We start from the raw sequence: 12,946 nt of genomic DNA, 5'->3' as shown, positions 1-12,946 counted from the left end.
GGTTATTTCATTTGACTCACCTTATTGTATTTAACCAAATGCTACATCTATTCCCTTGTATCATTATAAAATAAAATAGGAGGTCCTATGTGGGGAATATCAGGAATTAGGAGCAAAATTAAAGACCATGACCTCAAGTTTTATTATCTCTGGATTATTCCCGAACCACGTGTAAATTGGCACAGAAAGAAGAAAATTTGAGAAGTAAATATGTCACTGAAGGAGTGGGGCACAAAAGAAGGTTTCCGTTTCAAGAGCCATTGGTAGAAATATTGGGACAGGAAGAAACTGGACCATTGGGATGTGCTCCACCTGAACCGATCAGTGACCACGATCTGAGCGGAAAGGTTAAACAGTGTGTTCACAAGGATTGGAAACTTGTTAAGTGGTGGATGGTTTAGGAGAGGTGTTTAAAGTTCCAGAACAAGGAAAAGGAGAGTGAGTATGGAGTGGGTCAGTAATCAAACGTCAAGCACAGTAGATAAGGGACAAGTATGAGAAAGGAGACAGTTAACACAGCACCGAGGGTGTTGCACATAAATGTATGCAGTACATGAAACAAGGTAAACGAGATTGTAGCTCAGATTCAATTTGGCGGGAACCATGTTGTGGGTATTACATAGACGTGGCTGCAAGGGGATCAGGTCTGGGAAATAAATTTCCAAGGATATATGTCCTATTGAAAGGACAGGCTGATGTGCAGAGTGGGCAGGGATATCTTCTTGGTAAGGGACAAAACTAAATCAGTAGATAAAAGTTATATGTGATTAGAAAGCGTAGAATCCATGTGGGCAGAGTTGAGGATCTACAAAGGAAAATAAAAAGACCCTGTGGGAGCTGTATGCAAGCCTCCCAGCAGTAATCAGGGTGTGAGGCAGAAAATAAATCAGGAGATCGAAATAAAAACGTGTAAGAAAGGCACTATTACAATAATCATGGTGGACTTCAGTATGCAGGTGAACTAAGAAAATCAGATTGGCCGTGGATCCCAAGAAAAGGAATTTATGGAATGTATACAAGATGTTTTCTCGACCAGCTTGTGGTAGAACCTACTCGACAATAGGAAATTCTGGATTTGCCAATACATAATAAGATAGACTTGATTAGGGAGTTGAATATAATCGATGTCACCTGGCTGTTTGAGAGGGAGAAGCTGGAAGCAGATCTAGTAGTACCGTTGACTAAAAGTAGCGGGAAAAGAATGGTGGAGGAGCTGGCCAGAGTTGATTTGGAAGGAGAGACAAGCAGGGAAGGCGGGGTAGTAGCAATGGCTGTTGTTTCTGGGGATAACTTGGGAGACACAGTAGAAATTCAACCCAAGAAATAAAACACATACTAAGCGGAGAGAGGGGGAACATTGGAAAAGGCTAATGTAACACCCTGTTTAAGGCAGGAGGGAGACAGAAGATGGGAAATTATAGGCTGTTTAGGGTGACCTTGGTCGATGGGCAGAAAAACTCACCATTGTTAAGGGCGAGATTACAGAGTACATGGAAGTGCATGGTAAAATAGGGCTAAGTCAACACTTCATCAAGCAGAGTTCATGCCTAATAATTCTGTTAGAATTCATTGAGGTGGAAATAAACAAGTTAGACAAAGGGAAGCCAGCGGATGTGATCTATTTAGATTTCCAGAAGACCTTTGATAAGATGCCGCACAGGCATTGAATAAGATAAATGTGCATGGTGTTAGGGGACAAGGTACTGACATGCACAGCAGATTGGCTGACTGGCAGGAGGTAGAGATTAGGGATAAAGGGGTCATTTTTAGGATAACAGCTGGTGACCAGCAGAGTTCCGCAGGGGTCAGTATTGGAGCAACAACTGTTCATGTGGTATGTTAACAGTCTAGACGAAGTAACTGAGGCCATCTTTACTGAGCTTGCAAATTACACAAGGGTAGGTGGAGGGACAGATAGTGTTAATGGGGAAACAGCTGAAGGACGAATTTCCACAAGTGGCAGAAGACTTTAATAAGATAATTAAGAACGCATACGGGACACTTTATTATTCAAGGCTTGATTATAATAGCAGGGAGGTTATGTTGAGCTGTTCAGAACTTTGGTTAGGTCACAGCTGGAGTACAGCGTGCAGTCCTGGCCACCGCATTATAGGAAGGGTGTGATTACGCTAGCATGGTTGCAGAGGAGATTCACCAGGATTTTGCCTTATAAGACTATAAGACAAAGGAGCAGAAGTAGGCCATTCAGCCCATCGAGTCTGCTCCGCCATTCATGACTGATCTGATGACCATCAAGCCCCCTGTGCTCTCTTTCCCTTTGATTTTCTTACGTATTAATAATCTGTCCATCTCAGCCTTGAAGGTACTTAATGACCCAGCCTGAACAACCCTCTGTGGTATAGAATTCCACAAAATCATGAAAGGTAAATATAGTGACTGGAATGAGGTCAGCCAGGTGAACCTCAGAATATGAGTTCCCTTATTGGGGCTGTTAATCTGGGTCAGTCAGGGAGACTAGGTTGGCAGAGATAAATAGGGGTATCAGGGATTCTGTTCATTCTGAGAGCTGGCTTTGAGTGGGGCCAGATCAGCGTCAAGGATTTTCCATATGTAAGTAAAGGGTATCTTGGTGATGTGATACCGGATACTGTGGAGTTATCTCAGTAAAGGTATCATAGTCATGCTAGACAATAGGGTTGTTCTTTTATTGGAGAGAGATGACGGGTGGTGGTATAAACGGACGATCATCACGCCTCAGGCAAGGTGAGAGGTTGAGATATGGAGTCCTTCATGGCAATCTCAGCCCATATGAGAAGTGACGCCATGCTGTTAGTATCCCTCTGCGTTACAAACCATCTATCCAGCCAGCTGAGCTAACCGAACCCCTGAACAGGTTGACTAAGCTCTGAGGAAAGAAGAAACTCCCTCTTCTTTGTCTTAAATGAACAACTCTCTAATCTGAGATTCTGCCATCTCTTCCAAGACTCTCCCACAGAGAGAAACAATCTTGCCTCATCTATTCTGTCAAGTCCCCTAATCATCGTTAATGTTTCAATAAGGTCAGAGGCAAGCAGCTTGCCAGGCATCATCTGTATGGCTGGAAAGCAATGAATTCATGGCCAGTTTGTCAGCCTCTGTTTTCCAAGGGAAGCTTCTTGTCGATAGAGCAAGCCAATTTATCAGTTCTTTTCTTGGAAACAAAACTCCAAAGTTCAGAAAGCGGCAGCAATGCTGGCTCATGTACACTTCCCAGGGTGAAGGAATTCTACTGATAAAGTCCTGAAATCAAGCAATGATGTCAGATCAAAAAGAAATGTTTTCTGCACTCATCTTTGAACCCCTTTCCAGACCAACTCCAGACCTAATAGAACTTGCTCTGAACACAATTCATCAAAATAACCCGAAGCAATTCATCCTCAGCCACTCCCATTAATCCTGTATATTCTTGCTTTTCAGACAATAATCCGTGCTTGCTTAATCTTCTTTCATTGAACTCTTCGGCAGAGCATCCCGGATCTTAACTGTTCAATGCAAGATGATAGTTTTCCTCGTGTCGCCATTGCTTTTTTTGCCATTTATTCTAAATCTGTAGATTTTTCTTCTCTATCCATCAATTCTATCAATTGGGACACATTTCTCTCTATTTACTTTGTCCTGGCCCCTCATCAATTTGAACACCTCCATCAAAATTCTACTCAATTTTTGTTTCTCCAAGCAATACAGTGCCAACACCTTCAACACAGTTAAACATCGCAAGGTGCTTCATACAGCACATTCAGGCATAGTTTGACACTGAGCTCGAGGAGGAGATAGGCTGAAGAAACCTGGGCCAAAGATGGGTGACATCTTTACTTAACAGGAGGAGACCATTCAGCCTTGCACCACCATTCAATAACATCCAGGCTGATCTAACACAAACCTCAACTCCTCTTTTGTGTCAGTTTTTCATTGTCAACCACTCCATGATATCTCAAAATGCTACCCATCTCCTCTTTAAATACTTCCAGTGATCTAACCTCCACAAATGTCTGGGGTAAAGAATTCCAGACACTCATTTATGTCTGAGAGAAGCAATATCTTCACATCTGTGTTTTCAATTTGTCGTCCCTAATTCTTTAACTAAGTCTCTGAGTTCTAGATTCAAACAGCAGTAGAAGCATCTTCTACTCTGAATCATGGCTTTGAATACGATCACCCATTATTATTCCAAACTTTAACGCATGAAGATATAACCTGTAACTGTTGGAGTGTTGAAACTTGTATCTCAGGAATCAGCCTGTGATTCTCTATTAAACTGCCTCCAATGCTAGTAATATTTTTCCTGAATTAAGGAATCAAAACTGTACACAGTACTCCAGGTGTAGTCTCACCAACATCATTACAGTTATAATAAGACTTCCTTTTTAAATGAAAAAAAAATGCCAACCCTCTCACAATTAAGGCCAAAATTCCACTTGCTGATTTAATCCCTTACTGCACGTGTACGCTAAAGTTTTGAGTTTCATGCACAGGAATACCCATGTCCCTTTTTTCTCCACTGTTTTGGAGTCTGTCTTCATTTAAATAATGTATAGGAATTTTGACTCCCCCATTAAAATTATGACACTTTTTCCGACTTTGAACTCCATCGGCAAACTATCTGCCCACTCATTGAACCTATCTATGTCTCAATCGAAAGTATTTCTGATCTCATCGCAACATGCCCTACATCATTTTTTTGTATTATCAGATAATATGGATGCATTGCATTCTGCTCCCTGCAAGTTAGACATGTAGATTGTAATAATTGAGGATCTAGGGCTTATTCTTTTGACACTCCGCTGGTGACATCTTTATAACCTGAAAGAAAACCTTAATCTCAACTCTATCTTCTTTTTACTAACGGATTCTTAATCCTTCCTCGTATATTACTCCCTAAACTGCCAGTTCCCATCTTGTGCAATCAAGTTTTATTTGATACTTTAATGAATATCTGAGAACAGACTGGGATACTTGTGTGATCTAGCCATGGGAGAGATGCCAGAAGTCTGAAGGTTGGCTAACATGGCGTCACAGTTTGAGAAAGGTGATGAGGAAAAACCAGGAAACTATAGACCTGTGAGCCTGATGTCAGTGGTGACCAAGATGATCAAGGAGACTCTAAGGGATAAAATTTACATGTATTTCGCAAGGCAAGAAATGATTAGAGATAATCAACATAGCATTGTGCATGAAAAATCGTATCTCACCATTTTGATTAAGTTTTTTTGAAGAAGTGATGAAAACAACTGGTGAAGGCTGAGCCGTGGACATTGTCTAAATGGACTTCAGCAAGGCTTTCAACAAAGTTTCACATGGTAGACTGGCTTCCAAGGTTAGATCGCATGTAATCCAGGGAGAGCTAGCCATATAAAATATAACAGCCAATACGAAATTGACTTGAATATGGAGTCAAAGTGTGATGGTGAAGGGTTGATTTACAGACTGTAGGTCTGTAACCAGCAGTGTTCTGCAAGGATTGGTCCGTATCCACGCTTTCTTTTTCTTGTCAGTTATATAAATGATTTGGATTTGAATATTAGAAGAATAGTTAGTACATTTGCAGATAAAACTAAAATTAGTGGTGTAGCCGATAATGAAGTAGATTATCCCAGCATTCAACGGGACAATAATCAAATGGGCTAATAGGCTGAGGAGTGGCAGATGGAGTTTATTCTAGAATAATGTCAGGGGTTGCATTTTGCTAAGGCAAATCAAGGCAGAACTTATAGACTTAATGGTAGGATCCTGGGGACTGTTACCAAACAAAGAAACCTTCATAGAAATCATAGCATCTCTACAGTGTGGAAACAGGCCATTTGGCAAATTAGTCACTTCGACTCTCCAAAGAGCATTCTAACAAACACAACTGTACTGTATTCCCATAACTCTGCATTCCCTATGGCTAATCCACCGAGCCTGCACATATTTGGACTGCAGACCGAGATTGGAGCACAAGGAGGAAACCCACGCAAACACAGGGAGAATGTGCAAACTCCACACCGTCATTTGAGAGTGGAATCAAAACCGGGTATCTGGTACTGTGAGGCAGAAGTGCTAACGACTGGCAAACTGTGCTGCCTGTGTGCAGGATCACAGTTCCTTGAAGGTGGAGTCCGAGGTAGATAGGGTAGTGTAGAAGGTACTTAGTACATTTGCCTTTGTTGGTCAGTGCAATGAGTATAGGCGTTTGGAAGACATGTTCCAGCTGTTCAGGACATTAGTTAGGCCACTTTTAGAATATTGTATTCAGTTCTGGCCTCCCTGACATAAGAAGGATTTGTTAAACTTGCAAGTGTGGAGAAAAGTTTTCGAAATATGTTGCTGGAATTGGAAGGTTTGAGCTATAGTGACATGCCAGATAGGCAGGGGTTTTTATTTACCTTACAGCATCGGAGGCTAAGAGGTGACCTTACAGGTGTTTATAAAATCATTAAGGGCATAGATAGGGTGAATTGCCAAAGGCTTTTTCCCAGGGTACGTGAATCCAAACTATATGGTTGAGATTTAAGGTGAGAGGGCAATGATATAAAAGTGACTAAAGGGGCAACTTTTAATGCAACAGGTGGCTTGTGTATAGAATGAACTGTCAGAGGTAGTGGTGGAGGTTGGTAATATTACAACATTTAAAAGGAACCTGGATGGGGACATGAACAGGGAGGGACAATGACTAAATATTGACTAAAGGGACTAGATTGGTTTAGGATATCTGATCGCTTATGAATGAGTTGGAATGAAAGATTTGTCTTGTTGCTGTATATCTCTATGACTCGAGAACTGGAAGAGGTCAATCAGTCTGTTGATTCTGTTACACAGGAGCTAAAGGAGGCCATTCAGCCTCTCAAGCTGGTTACACAGGAACAGGAAAAGTTCATTCTGCCTCTTAAACCTGTTACGGAGGAACATTTGGAAGCCGTTCAGCATGTTGAGTCACATAGGAACGGGGGGAGGTTAATCAGCTTCTTGAATCTGTTACAGAGAAACAGGAGGAGGTCATTCAGCCGCTCGGGCCTATTACAAAGGAACAGTAGAAAGCCATTCAGCCTCTTGAGCCTCTCAAGTCTCTTATAGAAGGCCTGCACGAGGTCAGTCAGTCTCTCAAGTGTTGGACAGGAACACGAGGCGGTTATTCTGCTTCTTGAACCTGATACTGGGGAACATGTGAAAGACATTTAGCCTCTCGAGTCTGTTTCAGAGGAACAAAAGGATGCCATTCAGCCTTTTGAGACTTTTGCACAGGAACAGGAGGAGGCCATTTAACTTCTTGAGTCTGTTAAATCGGCGCAGTAGGAGGTTATTCAGCTTCTCAAGCCTGTTCAAAAGGAAAAGGAGGAGGCTTTTCAGCCTCTCGCGCCATTACACAAGAAGAGGTGGTTATTCAGCTTCTCGAGACTGTTTCAGATGAAAAGGAGGCGTCCATTCAGCCTCTCGAGCCTGTAAAAAGGCATCAGGTGAAGACTATTCAGCCTCTCTAGTTTGCAATAGAGGAAGAGAAGGAGGTTATTCAGCCTCTTGAGCCTGTTCCAGAGGAACAACAGGAGGCCATTCAGCCTCTCGAACTTGTTACACAGGAACAGGAGGAGGCTAGTCAACCTCTTCAGTTTGTTATACAGGAACAAGAGGAGGCCATTCTGTGGCTCAAGTCTTACACAGGCCATTCAGAGGTCTTTCAGCCTCTTGCACCTTTTACAAAGGAACAGGAGAAGGCCATTGAGCCTCTTGATGCTGTCAAAAAGTAACAGGAGTTTGACATTCAGCCTCTTGAGTATGTTAATGCGAGATCAGGAGGAGTGCCTTAATCCACTCAAACCTGTTAAGCAGGAAGAGGAGCAGACCATTCAGCCCCTCAGACGACTACACAGGGACAGCAAGAGTGAATTCAGGTGCAGAACATGTTACACAGGAACAAGAAAGGTTCAGCACCATGATAACCAAGGAAGCCACTGAGACCTTTCTGAATGCTTTACGAAAACAGGGGGAAGGACTTTTGCCTATGGAGACCAAAGAACCAGAAATTCTGTCCCTCCATTCCCTCACACAGAAGCAACAAAAAACCGTTTATTTTCTTAAACTTGTTTAAAATTAGCAGGAGGACTTCATTCAACTACTTGAATAGAACACATAAGGAAAGTTAAAGGACATTCATCCACCAAGAACTGTGACCCTGGAATATTCAATGACTCTGCCTCCACTGCTCTCTGGGGAAAGTGTTCCAAGTGCTCATGGCCCACTGAGAGAGGAAGAAATCCTCATCTCTAATTGAAATGCAGGATACCTCAGATTTAAAAGTACCACATAGTTCCAGTCTCAGTGTTGGTGATTGTTGCAAGGGGTTTCAAGAATTAAAGTTGTGAAATATTGCTGTGGTTGTACAGGATCTTAGTGAGATCACAACTGGAGTACATTACACTGACTGAGTTTCCTCAGTGAAGACAGGATATCGTAACATTGGAAATAGCTCAGAGATATTTCACTCCACAAATTCCTGCGATGAAAGTGTTAACTTATAAGGAACGATAAGCAGGTTGAGCCAATACCTAATGGTGTTTATAGGAATGAAAGATAATCTTAGTTTAACATTTAAGAGCCTAAGGGATCAGCAACAGAAACCAATTACACAGCAAATGGAGGAGTCCATTCCACTTCTTGAGCCTGTTACTTAAGAGCAGCAGAAGTGTTTTCAGACATTCAGTTCGGTTGTACCAGATCAGAACGAGGCTATTCAGCTCCTGGTGACTGATATACAGTTACAGGAGGAGGCCAATCAGAACCTCAAGCTATAAACACAGGTCCCAGAATAGGCCATATACCACCTGTATCCTCTTACACTGCAAGAGGTTCAGTTTGTAATACAGGAACTGGAAGAGGCCACAAACTGACTGGAGATTGTTACACTGGAATAAGAGGAGGCCATTCATCACATCGAGCCTGTAGCACAGGAATAGGCAGAGGATACGAAAGTACATGATACTTCTTATGGGAACAGGGGGAGGTAATTCAGTCATATGTCTGTTGTATGGGAACAGGTGAAGACCAATCATTCTTTCGATCCCATTTCAGGGATGCAAGAGGAGACCGTTCATTATCTCCAGCCTGTTATGGTGGAAGCATGTTATGGGGAGGAACTTCAGCCCAACAAACTGTTACAAAGAAACAGGAAGATTCCAAACGCCCCAAAGCTTCTAAAACAGCAACAGAAGGAGGATGATCAGACCTGCAGCTTCTTACTCAGGAACATAACAGAGACATCCATGCGCTAGAAACTATGACATAGGAACACCAGGAGGACATTCAGCCCACCACAGTTGTAAAATAGGAACAGGCATAGGTCATTAATCCACTCAAGCCCCTAAAACAGCATTCAGACAGATCATTTAACCCATTGTGCCCATTACACAGGAATTGGAAAGAGGTTTTAGAAACGTAGGAACTTAGAATAATCAGCATCACTAGGGAATAAAACACCATGATAAACTATTAGGATTGAAGACAAGTTGTTAGAATCCATTGATAAGCAATTAATAACAGGCCATTTGCAAATTGAACTGCAATCCATCAGAATCAGCAAGGTTTTTTGAAGGGTAAATCGTGTTTGTGTAATTGGCTCGAATCCTTTAAAGACGTATTATTCAAGCTGGATAGTGGGGATCCTGTAGATTTAGAACATCTGGACTTCCAGAAGACACAGTATAAGATGCTGCACAAAAGACTAATATGCAAGATAAGATCACTTGGTGTTTGGACTAAATTATTAGATTGGATAGAGGATTGGCTAACCAACAAAATGCAGAGACGAGATAAATACATCGTCTGGTTGGCAAGATGTAACTCGTGGAGTCTCACAGGGTTTGGTCCTCAGGCCCCAACTATTTCCAATCTATTTTAATTACTTGAATGGGGGGCTAGAAAATGTCATAGCCAAATTTTCAGACGACACCAAAATATCTGTGAATGTAAGCTGCAAGAAATAAATAATTAAGTTACAAATAGGTATGGATAATTTTGATAAAGATGCCAAAAATTCACAGATGGAATTTATTGTGGATAAGCATGATGATATTTACTTTGTTCAGAGGATTAGAATAGCAAGTTATTGTCTAAATGGAGAAGAAGTTCAGAGAGATTTGTTGCAAAGGGATTTGGATGCCCTCATACATGAATTGCAGAAAACTGGCATGCAGGTACAGCACATAATAAGGAAGACAATTGGAATTTCCATATTTATTCCAAAAGACAAAGCAACATAAAAGAAGGGAAGTGGCTGCAATTAACCAAGTCATTATTGAGCCCGCAACTGGATCGCTGTGCAAAGTTTTGGAGAGGACGGATGTAGTTGTGTTGCAGGCAGTTCAGAAGACGTTCAATAGATTGATTTCAGGGACGGGTGGTTTGTTTTATAAAGAGAAAGTGTGTAATTCAGGCCTGTACTCTCTGGAGTTTAAAAGAATGATAAGAGATCTAATGGAGGTATGTAAGATGCCAAAGGCGACTTATAATGTAGACCTAGAGAGGATGTTTCTTTACGTGGAGTAATCTAGAACAAGAGATCATCTGTAGAAAATTTAACACTAGGTGACACTTCGGTGAAATGCTTATGAATCTGTGGAATTTACTACCCTAGAGTTTAGGAAATTCTGGGACATTCAGTAAATAAAGCGTTCTGGAGAACGAGCAGGAATATGGAGTTGAGACTGAGATGAGATTAACTATGATAGTATCAAATGGCAGGACATGCACGAGGAGCTGAATTGTTCCTTGTTCTTATGTTCTGATTTAAAAAAAAAAAAATCGAACATTCAACTACCAAATCTGCTACACAGGATTTCTTTTTTTATTTATTCATTTTGTGGGATGTGAGCATCTCTGGCTGGTCAGCATTTATCGCCCATCCTTAGTTTCCCTTGAGAACTTTTTAGTGATTGGCACAACTGAATGGTTTGCTAGGCCATTTCAGAGGGCAATTGAGAATCAACCACTTCGTTGTGGGTCTTGTGTCACATGTAGGCCACACCAGGTGAGAATGGCAGATTTCCTTCCCTAAAGGAGGTTAGCGAACCAGGTGGGTTTTTCTGACACAAAAACAAAGTTACTGGAAAAGCTCAGCAGGTCTGGCAGTATCTGTGAAGGAAAAAGCAGCTAACGTTTCAGATCAGAGGAAGGGTCACTGGACCCGAAACATTAACTCTGTATTTTTTTTCCTTCTCAGACGCTGCCAGACCTGCTGACCTTTTCCAGCAACTTCATTTTTGTTCCTCATTTACAGCATCCGCAGTTCTTTCGGTTTTTATTAGGTTTTTCCTGACAATCGATTCATAAAGATCGTTCTTAATTGCAGATGATTATTTTTTTGATTGAATTCAAATTTCACTATCTACCAGAATTCGAATCTGGGTCCCCAGAATATTATCTGGGTCTCTGGATTAATAGTCTACGGATAATACCCTTAGGCCATCGCCTTCCCAAGTGCGGGAGGATTGATTTTTTTTAAGCAGGGCACAGACATTAGGGATAATTCAGTCTATCAGTTTGACCGAATGTAAACCAGTGCAGTCACACAGTGATCAGTGCTGGGTCCGCAGGTATTTTCAATCCGTATCAATAATTTGGATGAGAGGAAAAATAATATATGGCAATTAAATGTTGCGATGGTACTAAGATAAGCAGGGAATTAAATCATCACGAGGAGGTGGAGAGTGTGTAAATGGATATGGACAGGTAATGTCAATGGGCAACTGTTTGGCGTCTGGAATAAAACGTAGGTAATGGTGAACTGGTCAATTTTTCAGGAAGAATGGAAGGCAACATGTTACTGAACTGGAGAGAGAGATTACAGGACTTAGTGATACATTGTGTACTGGAGGGTTCACTCTGACCCGTTCAGACATCGGAAGTGTTGCTCCATCTCCCTGATAGTCTGCTCCCTGATGTTCCCAGTGGCTCAATTTCTCTCAGTACAGAAGGGATATTTTGATGCGGTTGGTTGGTGGTAGGGAGTGCAGGGGTGGGAGTTGGAGGGAAGGAGTTGGTGTTTTGAGCCGAGTGTCAAGGGAACAGTCTTTATCCAGGATGCTATTCTTTCTCTCTATGTGGAAACACAAAGACAATGGGAATGGTTGACTGCTTCTGAATGAAGAGGCTGTGGCTGCTGTTTGGATATTGGATATTCACCAACATGATGTACTGTACATGGTCACAGTCTAACAGTAATGGCTTGAGAGTTCCTTCAATTTGTCGACCACTCCTCATTGAAATGGGGACACTGCAGAGCCATGTACACTGTCAGCTGACCTGCCAACGGAAGTGGGTGAGGTGGTTACATTAACAATATTTAAAAGGCATTTGAACGAATACATGGATAGGAAAGTTTTTGAATGATATGGGACAAGTAGTGGGAAACGGGGTTAGCGTGTATGGACATTTTGGTCGGCATGGACCAGTTTGGGCCAAAGGGCTATAGGACTCAGTGCCATAGGATTCTATGATTTCATGTCTCTACCATGAATCCTGCAATACTGGGAAAACAAGGATACACCTGCAGCTCCCTGCTGAGGGAGAAAACATCGTATTCACCGCATCCACAATCCTCCATCACCCAATGATGACATTGACGGCAACATACTGGGAGGCTACGGATATGTCACCCACACCTGCCTGCAAAGTTCCGGATCATAGAAGCTGAATGAAACTGTGACCTTAATAGTCAGTGTCAGCCCCGTCCTCACCCTGGTCTGAAGCTACAGGTCATGTTGAAGGAGATGACACCATTCTGTGTTCAGCTCCATGTTCAATCAGAGTCACCTCACATTTTACTCTTAGATTAAGTGCAGCTTCGGAAGCTGTTGTTGGAAACTGGAGTGGATATGAAAGATCCCTTTCCCCACAATCCCTGGTTTCAGAGCTTTCCCTCTCTGCAGCCCCTGCTCCATTTGTTCTTCATGTTGCAGACCCAGATGCTGTAACTAGAGTC

Source organism: Rhincodon typus, chromosome 7 (genome assembly GCF_021869965.1).
Source record: "Rhincodon typus isolate 14 chromosome 7, sRhiTyp1.1, whole genome shotgun sequence".
NCBI lineage: Eukaryota > Metazoa > Chordata > Chondrichthyes > Orectolobiformes > Rhincodontidae > Rhincodon > Rhincodon typus.
Note: the sequence above shows the minus strand (reverse complement) of the source record.